Below are 12545 nucleotides of genomic sequence, written 5' to 3'. Positions count from 1 at the left end.
TTAGTTCCCCTCAAATCTACCATCCATCATGCCGGCGAACCTTTGATGTGGACCATTTATTATGTGGGCCTAGCCTTTGATGTGGGTCGTCCATCATTATGATCCAAACTTTAATCTGCACCATTCATTATGTAGGGCTCACCTTTAATGTTGGTAATTTGTCAAATGGGCCCCACCGTCAATATTATTGTCCATCATGTGGCTCCCACCTTTAATATCCACCGCCCATCATGTGGAGCCTACCTTTGATGTGGACCGTCCATCGTGCAACCCCCCTTAGATATGGACCACGCATCATTAGGGCTAACCTTTGATGTGGACCATCCATCATGTGGAGCCCACCTTGATGTGGATTGTCCATCATGTGGGGCCCACTATTAGTAATTGCCCATCATGTGGAGCCTACTTTTGACATGGACTGTCCATCATGTGTGTCTTACCTTCAATGTGGGTTGTCCATCATGTAGGGCTCATCTTGGATGTGGGTCATTCATCATTAGGGGGTTAACCTTTGATGTGGATTGTCCATCATGCGGAGCCACTTCAATATGGACCAGCCATCATGTGAGGCCTAGTTTTAATGCCCACTGCCCATCATGTGGAGCCCACCTTTGATGTGGACCATCCATCATGTAGGCCCCACCTTTGAAGTGGGTCGTCCATCATACCAATCCTCTTTGGACGTGGGCTTTTTATCATTATGGGTTGACATTTGACGTGGATCGTCCATATGTGAACCCTTATTAATACGGGGTCATCCATCATTTAGGCCCACCTTTTATGTGAACTGTCCACTGTGTGAGCTCCACCTTTATTGTGGACAATCCACAACATGGGGCCTTTTTTGATATGGACCATGAGAGAGCCTCCTTTAACATGGAGTGTGAGAGAGAAGCGGAAAAGTCATGTCTTAAAAAGCTAAAAAAAAAAATACATTTATTAACATAAATAGCTTTTGGCACATAAGTTACTTTTACCAACTTGCTTGCCAAACTTAAGTGAAAAAACGTAACTTAATTGCTTAACATAAGTTAAAATGTAATTTATTTTGTTGTATTTAAACGAGCCATAAGGGGCCACCACGATGAATGAATTTTATCCATACCATTCATTAATTTTGTGAGATCATTTTAGGCCATGAGCCCAAAAATGAGAGAGATCCAAAGCTCAATTGTACCACACTATACTGAGCAGAAGTGATAATGGAAAGCAGATTGCATAGTGTATTGCACACCACTAACCTCTATGGTGTGTTAACGACACCAAGTTTTGTGGTCTCCATCATGATGTGTGTTATGTCGAGACCGTGGATCCATTTTGCAAGATCATTTTATAACATGGGCCTAAAAATGAGGCAGTGGACTACACATAAAGAGGTTTTGACAACGATGGCTGATGTTGAAACTTTCCTAGGATCCAATTATTTGCCATCCAACCTATTCATAAGGTTACACATACTTGATGATGGGATAACACATAAGTCAGCTTTATCCAAAACTTTTGTGGTCCCCAAGAAGTTTTCAATGGTAGACATTCAATCTCCACTACTTTCTATGGTGTGATCCACTTGAACTTTGGATCTACCTCATTTTTAGATTCATTCCTTAAAATGATCTCGCAAAATTGATGGATAGCGCGGATATAACACACACATCATCATGAGGCCCACATAACTTGGTGATGTCCACACCACCATAGAAACTTGATAATGATAGCCATGGTTGAAACCTTCCTAGGACCTACCTTGATATTTATTTACCAACCAACCTGTTCATAAGGTCACATTGACCTGGATGAAGGGAAAAAATAAACAAATATTAGCTTGATCTTAAACTGTTGTGGCAACAATAGGCATTCAATTTTCACTATGTGGTCCACTTGAGCCATAGATCCACCTCATTTTTAGACTTATAGCTAAAATAGTATGGAGAAATGGATGGATGGTGTGGATAAAACCTGTACATCACAGTGGCCTATTAGAGCCCTGTCTTGTGCTGAGATTGGTTATAAGAGAGGGTAGTACTCAATGAGAGCAGATCAGGTGAAACACTGACCTCACCCAAGATCGTGCGGCCCTTAGCATGAGGTAACCGTGGAGCCCACCTTGATGTATGTATTATATGTACATTCAGTCCATCTATTTTTCTAGATTTTTTTGGGGCATTATCCCAAAAATGAAGCAAATCCAATGATCAGGTTGACCATACCATAGGAAACTGTGGCGATTGACCGTCCTAACATTAAAAACTTCTTAGGGCGCACCTTAATGCCATTGCGTTTATTTACCATTCAATATGTTGATAAGGTCACATAAGCCTGGATGAAGGGAATAAACAAATATCATCTTAATCAAAAACTTTTGTGGCCCATTAATGGTCAATCAACACTGTTTCCTATGGTATGGTCCACCTGCTAATTAGATTTGTTTTACTTTTTAAATAATGTCGTAAAATGACCCGGAAGAATGGGTGGATGGTGTGGATACATAATACATACATCAATGTGAGCCCCACAGTAACCTTATGGTAAGGGTCACACCATCTTGGGTAATGTCGGGCTCTCATCTAATCCGCTCTCATATGGGTTATTAATTAAAATAGTCCTTAATTATGATGTCATAAACGTGATGACCTTAGCATTTGAAATCATTATTACTTTAGCCCTCTGGGCACTATTTGGCTTTTTTCATGACAAAAATACCACTCTAGTGATGGTTTTTTATGAAAGTCAAGAGGGTCTTTTGAGAAGGGGGAGGGCTCATTAAATTAATGATTAGGGCCACCCCTGGACCAATTTGATTTGTTCACTTTCATCGGACAACCGAGAACCCACGATAGGATCATTTAAAAAAAAAAAAAAACATAGTTGTGTGGCCCACAACTGTATTAATGTGTGCGTTAATTCCAAACTGTTTCCTCCAGTATGGTACATCCGTGACGAGTTTTTTCCTCAAACTTCAGTAGATTGCATGAAATTAAAATTCATTTCATGTGGACGACTTGGATTTACTCTAAGACGATCCAATGGACCCCACATAAGACATGTGATGGATTTAATATGTGGGTCCCTTGCACGGAAAATGTTATTTTGTCTTTTTCTTCTTTTCTTCTTTGTTTTTTCATGGGAGTAGACCATTTGGCCGTTAGGACCATTGTCATCTCTGTGGGACCCACTCTAGCGAGCTTCCAATGTGCATCCGATGCCATTCTCTCCATTCCAGTGAGCTTTTAAGTGTATTTTTAAGATTTTTTTGCTACACTCTCCAATGTAGAAGCCATGACGGCTAAAGGTAGGTTTAAGTTATGATAATAGTGGCTTTTGTGTGTTCGTTTTTTTTGTGTGTGGGTATCAATGGTGGGAGTTTGTGAAAGTGATGAATTTTTTAATGAAAGAATGTTGTAATAGATGAATTTTGAAATGAAAAAAATATTGTAATGGATGAATGTTTTAATCATAGAATGTTGAAATGGATGAATGGTCATAGCGGACATAACTCTCTTTGGGTCACAGATCCCATGAAAACGGTCATAACTCCCTCGTTACATATTCAATTTGGGTGATCTTATACTCGTTGGAAAAAGGTATTTTGATGAACTTTAAAATAGATTTAGAATTAGTTGATTTGGACACCATTTAGTTTTTTCAAAAGTATGCCCAAATTTCATCATGATATTTATCACCGAATTAGATATCCAAATAAATGAACTTTAGGCCCCATTTTGGGCAATCAAATGGTTACCAAATGAGGTGATTGTAAAGCTATTTGAAAGTTCATCAAATTACCTTTCCAACAAGTATAAGATAACCAAAATCAGACATGTAATGAGGTAGTTATGATCGTTTTCGTGGAACTGGCATAATTATTTTTTATTTGGTTAGTATGAATGGTGAGAGTTTATGAAATAGAGGAGGGTGTGGAAGAATATTATAATGGAAGAATTTTTACAATGGAAGAATGTTGTAATGGATAAATTTTGTAATGGAAGAATATTGTAATGGATGAATGTGATGAATGGTGGAATTGATGAATATATATGTAATAGGAAATAGTGTCCAAATGAGGTTATTCTAAATATATTAAAATTTTCGTTAAATCTCCTTTCCAACAAGTATAAGATCATCTAAATTGGACATGTAATGAGGGAGTTATGACTGTTTTCGTTGAACCGATGATCTATAGTGAGTATTGACGACCCACGATAAAATTGGGCCCACTTTTGGATAATAAATGGTGACCAAATAATGTTATTCTAAATCCATTTGAAATTTTATCAAATTATCTTTCCAACGAATATAAGATCGCCCAAATCGGACATGTAACGAGGGATTTATGATCGTTTTTGTCGGATTGGCGATCCATAATATGTACCAGCAATCCACGGTCCTTGATGAGCATTGGACCCACTTTCAAGGCAATCAAATGGTATTTAAATTAGATGATTTCAAATTAATTTGAAATTTCATCAAATTACCTTTCCAATAAGTATAAGATCGCCCAAATCAGACTTGTAACGAGGGAGTTATGACCGTTTTCGTCGGATCGACGATCCACAATGCATATCGATGATGTATAGTGAGTATCGCCAATATTAACTGTGGATCATCGATATTAACTGCGGATCACGTATATTCAGTGAGGAGCGCCGATATTAACTGTTGATCGTCGATATTCACGATAGATTGTCAATATTCAGTGAGGATCATTGATATTAACTGTAGTTTGTCGATATTCACTGTAGATCACTGATATTCACAGGGAATCGCTGATAGTCATTGTGTATCGCCGATACGCACTATAGATCACCGATTCGACGAAAACGATCATAACTCACTCATTACATATTCAATTTGGGCGATCTTGTACTCATTAGAAAACTAATTTGATGAAATTTTAAATGGATTTAGAATTACCTCATTTGAACACCAATTGGTTGCCCAAAAGTGGGCCCAATTTTACTATAGGCCGCCGATACTCACTATGGATCGCTAATCCCACGAAAATGATCATAACTCCCTCGTTACATGTCCGATTTGGGTGATCTTAAAAAGTAACTTGATAAATTTTCAAATGAATTTAAAATCACCTCAGTTGGACACCATTTTCTATTACCATATATATTCATTCTAACATTTATCGCATTCATCCATTACAACGTTCTTCTGAAATTGTGTGGGATAATCTACCATGGCATGTGTGGAAGCTTGGCAGAGCTATAAAATTATGGCTAAGTCTTACAAGAGGGTGATTAGGACCAAATAAAATTCTTAGCCTATTTAATATATTTTACCAATTAAACTAATCAAAGTAAAATAACGCTAAGTCTTCCAAGCCAAAGTGGGTCCAATTACATAGACTACAAGAGATATGCCAATAAAACAACTAGTCTATATAGATAATTATCATGTATGTGGGATATGTTAACTATTCAATCCCTAGCATTCATCTAATTATGCATGCACATAATTCAACAAATTAAGTTCACAAACATAAATAAATATATGCTCAAATAGCAATCTAAAATAGAAGCATATATAGTGGTTCGGTTTCCCTAATCCACTTCCGACGGACGCACTCTCCTTGAGTGTACCGATATTCACTATCGGAGGTTTTAAATCAGTTTCACATGTAACCTTTAGAAGCATGCATTCCCTTTAAAGGCTTACACAAGGACTTACCCACGTACTCACCCGTGTTGGTGGCTCCCTTTGAGACTAAATTGGTTTTTATCGGCTAATCAATCGTAATCCAATGACCTACGTATACTCCCGCTAGAAGCTCCCACTGAGACTAACATGTACACACCCATGCCCGGTGGACCATGTAAACACCATGTATATGAATTTGGTCCTACACAAAAGCCTAAGTCCTACATTAGAACTTATCAAGTTTGGGTCACAAACTCTTATACTCAATCATATATAGAGAATGAGTATATGCGAACTCTTATAAATGACAACTTACTTGTCAGATTGAAACTATTTTGATGTAAAATCTTGAGATGCTTCTTTAATGCTCTCTCATACATAAATTGACTTCTCAATTGCTCCCCCGATCGTTGATGCCGATACTTCAGATCCTATGAACGTTCACTTTGCATATAATGTGCCAATGAGGTGACCAAGGAAAGAGAGGTGATGAAATCTCTTACAACTAATGGATAGTTAATTTTCTATGTGAATCACCTAAAGGATTTACACAAGAATATACAAAAAGGTTTAGTATCTAATCTCAAGAGAATGATGGAGATCAAGAGCATTTTTATAATGGATGTTAGAATCTTCATTAGAGTAGAATCTCAAGGAAGATTACTTGAATATCATAGGATTAGAGTCATAGAATGATGGATATTAGTGGGGAATCACCTAGGCTCTAAATACACCAAAAACCCATCAAAATGCCCAAGAATCAAATGACCTTTTATAAAAAATCGATTTGAAATTGCTATAAAATGGCTAGTTAACGGCTCTTTCGATAGAATCGAAAGGCCTTTCAATGGAATCGAACACACCATCGATCCCATTGAAAAAATCTAGAAATATTTTGTATGGTATCTGAACTATTTCTTTGATCACATCGAGATAGTCTTTCATGTCATCGAGACCCATTGATAGACTATCGATGGGATCGAGGATCGCTCAAAAACTGTTGTTTTGGGCAGGTATGTTTACAACAGCTTTGCACCTTTTTTACCCTTACTTATCATGTTTCAATTGAGCTTCTAAAGTTAAGGGATAATTAATCAAGATTTACCTATTAATGTTAGGATCATTTAGATGTTAATGTTGTTTTGGGTCTAAAGTTAGGGTCACTAAGGCACATCATTTACTTGTTCTTTACTCCTTGATACTCAATGTCCTCTTGTGTCTTCGATTTTCAGTTTCTAAGGGCTCAACTAACTACATGATACAGAATCGCGTGATTAACAAACAAAGTACACAAATTAGTATACTAACATCTTCAATTGTGAAAATGCATCAATTACAACATTTTCCAACACCCTCCTCTCTTTCATAAACTCTCACCATTTAGACCTAACTAAATAAAAAATTAATTACAAAAGGAACCACCATACCCTCTTCCCTTTCATAAACTCCCACCATCAATACCCACTAATAAAAATCAACACAACACACAAAAGAACTCACATTTGGCCGTCATAGTTTTTACGTCGGAGATTGTGGTCATAGAAGTTAAAAACTCTCTTTTTGTGCTTGGAGCTTTGTCGAAGCTTCGCCTGAGGTTGGCCGGAGGTTTTTTATCATCACTGGGGAGTGTAGTGACCGCCTGTTTAACTACTAATCATCAAAGAGGCTTCAACTCTTCGTGCGGTCCCTTCTTGTGAAAAAAATAAAGAAGAAAGAAGAAAAGGCCAAGGCCTTCCCATGCAAGGGCTTCACCTTTTGAATCCACATGAGACCCTATGTGGGGCCTTTTAGATTGTCTTGAAGCAAATCCAACTTGTCTACATGAAATGGGTTTAAATTTCATGCAATCTATGGAAATTTGAGGGAAAAACCCATCACGGATAGACCATATTAGATAAAACAGTTTAGAATTAATACACAACATTGACGTAGTTGCAGGCTAAAGATAGTTTCAATTTTTTTTAAATGATTATAACGTAAGTTCATGACTATTTGATAAAAGTGAACGGATTATAACGGACGAGGGGCAGCACCAATTGTTAATTTAGTAAGGCCCACGCCCCCATTCTTAAATGGACCTATTGAGTTTCACGAAAAGTTACCTCCATATGAGAAGACAGCTAGTGGAGGGGCAATTTCAGCATAAAAAATTCAAATAATGTTTAAAGGGCTAAAGCAATAATGACTTCATATACAGAGGTCATCACTTTTATGATGTCATAATTATAGATTATTTTAATTAATAACCTCTTGTATTGAATCCACGTCCTCCTTTTTAGGATTCCGATTGGGTAAGACCCCCATAGGACTAGCTAGAGACATATGGTAGGACTAGCTGGAGAGGGACAGTCCTGGCCGGGCTTTGTGGGGCTTAGTGTATGTGTTTTATCCACGTCGTCCAGCCATTTTGATAGACCATTTTAGTACAGGGCTCAAAATGTTGGTAAATCAAAGACTCAGGTAGACCACACCATAGGAATCGAAGACTTGAGTAGAAGCAGAGTAGACAATGATGCCGGCCATTGAAACCTTCCAAGGTCCTCCGGTGAAGTTTATTTGTCATCCAACCTATTCATAAAGTCACACAAACCTGGATGAAGGGAAAACGCAAATATCATCTTCATCAAAAGCTTCTGTGATCCCATTAGGTTTTCAACGGTAATCAGTTCCATCCCGACCGTTTCCTGTGGTGTAGTCCATTGTAACCTTAAATATGCCTCTTTTTTGGCTCGTGACCTAAAATGATCTTGCAAAATGGATAAACGGCATGGATAAAACAAATACATCAAGGTGGGCCCCAAAAATCCCCTATCAGGACCGTCCATCTCTAACTGGGTACTGGTGTACGTAGTACCCAATCCGCGTTCACCTCTTTCGGCCGTGGGAAATGGGATTCGTAGTACGGCAATCAGACCTGGATGGATATAAATCTCCTAGATGGGAACGTATTGGCCGTTGGTTTTGGGACATTTTCTAATTGAAAATGGACCATCGTTGTATTTCTCTTCTTGACCGTGCCTCGTGCCCCACTCATCATCAGATATATACTTTCATAACAATTTGGATTTCGTGGCCTAATCAAATTTCCTTATAAGGCTTGGCCTCTAAGTCATGTAAGCCCGACCTGGCCCAACCCATCTCAGTTGGACCTTACATTTATACTTACCTGTTAAATCCCAAGAATATGCCATTCCACTCCTAGGTTAGGCAATCCATCCATCTTAAATCTTGATCGTTCGTTTGTTCCTCTAACGTGTCTATTTCCTTGTGCATGTGTGGCCTACTTGATCAATGAATAATTAGAAAAAAAAAATCAAGTGAAAATAAAGATTTCATCAAATTTTTGGCCTGGTTGGGTTGGGTTGTGCCCCACTAATTTTTTCAGGCCACGCCTGGGCCTACTTTGCAAGGCCCATGAAGACTTGAGCCTTGGATCTTAAGCATCAGATCAGATCTTGGCCTAGGTTAGCCGGCTCATTGCTGCCTATAATATTGTGTCGTTCGAAGGTAAGTACGGGTTCAGCTGGGCAGGTTGGCTCAGATTGGGGGTCGACCTGAGCAGGTGGATAACAGACGTTGTCCACACGACTTTACCCAAGCAGAAAACATAGACATCAGACTAGAGTGAGAAGAAAGAAGAGGAATTGAAGGAGGAGAAGAAGAGAAGGGAAATGAGGAGAGAAGCGTTGGAGAGGGTGAGAAAGAGAAGGGGGACGTGGGGCGCATAGAACAACTATCAAAGTTGTTCATCGAGGTTGAACAATTAAGAAAACACCATGCATCATTAGTTGGGCATAGCTCAAGGAATGAGGTTGATCTCTATTCCAGTTTATGGTTTTTTTAATTGATAAAAATATGTTATGTATGTGTTTCAAGATTCTAATTTTAAGAGTAATAATCATTTATTCAATTCCATAAAAGTTAACATGTAGTACTAGAGCATAAGATTTGAAACTATACTTACAAATTTAAAGAAAATATCATATTCAACTTTAAATAGATTTCACACCTTTGAATCAAAATGTAATTGTTAGATGGATCACAATAACGGGTTCGGACCGTCAATAGATAATGATCTAAAGATGAGTGTATGAATAAACATAAAGACTATTAGATCAATGTGTTCTATAGCCCTTCATATGCAGGTCGGATTAAATTTGAATAACTTAGTATGCTTTTATAATACTGGGTAACTCTGCTAGCCTATTGTGAATGCAAGTAATTTACCTATGTCATTTATACCTTTTTTTTTTGGATCATTCTAAGGGGTTGAACCCAGTATTGAAGCATATCCAAAGCTCAAGTGGGTCATACCACGGGAAACAGTGGGAATAATGATTTCCACCATTGAAACCTTCTTAGGGCTCACGGTGATATTTATTTGTCATCTAACCCTTTTATATGATTACAAAGACATGGATGAAGGCAAAATACAAATACCAGCTTGATCCAAAACTTCTATGATCCCAAGATCTTTTCAACGGTATACGTTCAATTTACATGGTTTCCTATGGTGTGGTCCACTTGAGACTTGGATAAGCTTCAATTTTTTGGCTCAAGTGGTAAAATTATATGGTAAAATGGATGGACGGAGTGGATAAAATAAATAAATCATGATTGGCCCCAGAAAGTTTACTGGGTACGCAATAGGCTTCATGCCTTTATGTATTTGTTGGACAAAAGGGCCTACTACCAGCTCATGAATTAGCATTTCATCATAAAGATATGAAATAATAGAACTATTATTGTACGTTGTTAATATCGTAACACTGGAAAGCATAAAAGGTACTGGACTCTTGGTCCCATGTCATTATATGGACATATACCTATTCGTACCCTCCTCTCTATGCATTTGATCCGGTCCATGATAGAGGGTCATGAGTAAAGACTCGATTTGATCTAGACCGTCCATGATACCGATGCCTCTGTTTCTCAAAATTTTATCCATACAACCATGCCATTGGTGATGATGTTGTATGGATCTGGACCGTCCAAATTTGTTTCACTGGACGGTATTTAGATTGACATGAACCATGCACTTGGGACTGGGATTCGGTAGTGACCCCTCCAGTACGGAGCTCTTGGCACTGGTCGAAGCTCCACGGGCCCACCATGATGTATGTGTTTTATCCATGCTGTCCATCCATTTTTTTTTTTTTTTCATTTCATTTTAGGCTAATTTTCAAAAAATTATGCATATGCAAGGTTCAAGTGGACCACACCAAAGGAAACTGGGGATTGAACGCCCACCGTTGAAAATTTATTGTGAACCACAAAAGCTTTAAAATCAATTTGATTTTTTTGTTTTCCCTTCATCAAGGTTTATGTTAGATATGAACAGTTCGGATGGAAAATAAATATCGTAGTAGGCCCTAGGAAGGCTTCAACATTGGCGTTCAATTCCCACTACTTCTGTGGTGTGATCCACTTGAGATTTGGATCTGTATCATTTTGCGGATAACATCCTAATATGAGCTTCTAAAATGAATGAACGAAGTGGATAAAACACATACATCATGGTGGGCCCACAGAGCTTTTACAGTCCTGACCAGCACCTAGCTCGGTAGTGGAAGTGTACCGAATCCGAGTTATAGATATGGACTGATTCGGGATTATGCATACATCGGTATCGATCGTCGGATTTATGCGATCTAATCGGACACCCTGATCATATAGATCTGGTCCGTCAGTCCCATGGATTTCTGTTGTCAGATCTAGACCGTTCATTGTGGACACTAAATGTACACATCTGGGCTGTTTATTGTGGATGTTAATTGTATATATCTGGATTATTCATTATAGTCGCTAAATGTACATATCTGGACCGTCCATTTTGGACGCTAACCCTATATATCTAGACCATTCATTGTGGGTGCTGAACATACAAATCTGAACCGTTCGTTGTGGACACTGATCTTACAAATCTGGGCCGTGTGTTATGTTCGCAAACCCATTAGATGTAGATCATGTATGTTTGGACACAGTGCGAGCCATATTTGAACCGTCTAAGTCTCGGACGTCACATACGATGCATCTAAACCAACTGCACCTCGCGTTATGCATGTCTATGACGAATATTAAGCCCATCTTAGAAATCAGTGGTGACTGGCCATTAAAAATAAATAAATTGTGGGCGACAAAAGTTTCAGATCAAGCTGATATTTGTGTTTTCCGTTCATCTAAATCTGTTTGACCTTATCAAGAGGTTGGATGATAAATAAACATTACAATGTACCTTAGGAAGCTTTTAATGGTGGACATTCAATGACCACTGTTTCATGTGGTGTGGTCCACCTGAGATTTGTGTGTTCTTCATTTTTGGTACCATGCTTTATAATAAGCTGAAAAAATGGATGAACGGCGTTAATATACAACACATATATCAAGGTGGGCCCCACGGTCAGGGAGTCACACCAGACTCACCGAATCCGCGAACGTTCGAGATAGGAAGTCCCACCATTTAAATCGTCCACCGTGTATGTGGTTTCACCATGTGTATATACCATCCAATCCACTCATTTGACCCGACACACCTTGATGAATGGATTGGCCAGATATCAGGACATTTCAAACTCAAAATTACCACACCACGTGAATTTAGATCTTTTACTAATGATTTTACATTTTCCCCATGGTGCGGCCTATTAAGTCATTGATTTAACTGATATTCAGATCTCACAGTGAAATTTTTTTTGATACAGCTGATTAACGGTGTGGATCTGATGATTTCTTTGTATTAGGTGGCATTCAGTTAGCGAAAGTCAGGCTGTCCGCTGCCTCACGCAAGTGCCTTGTCTCGCGTGGCATAAGGCGTCAATCTCACGTACCGTCCGTCCTGCCCTTTCTAATTAAGGTCTAGGCTCCTCTGATAGTTTTGCACCATTTAAAAATAATAACTC

This window comes from Magnolia sinica, chromosome 13 (genome assembly GCF_029962835.1).
Source record: "Magnolia sinica isolate HGM2019 chromosome 13, MsV1, whole genome shotgun sequence".
NCBI classification, from domain to species: Eukaryota; Viridiplantae; Streptophyta; class Magnoliopsida; order Magnoliales; family Magnoliaceae; genus Magnolia; species Magnolia sinica.
This window is presented reverse-complemented; position numbering follows the sequence as displayed.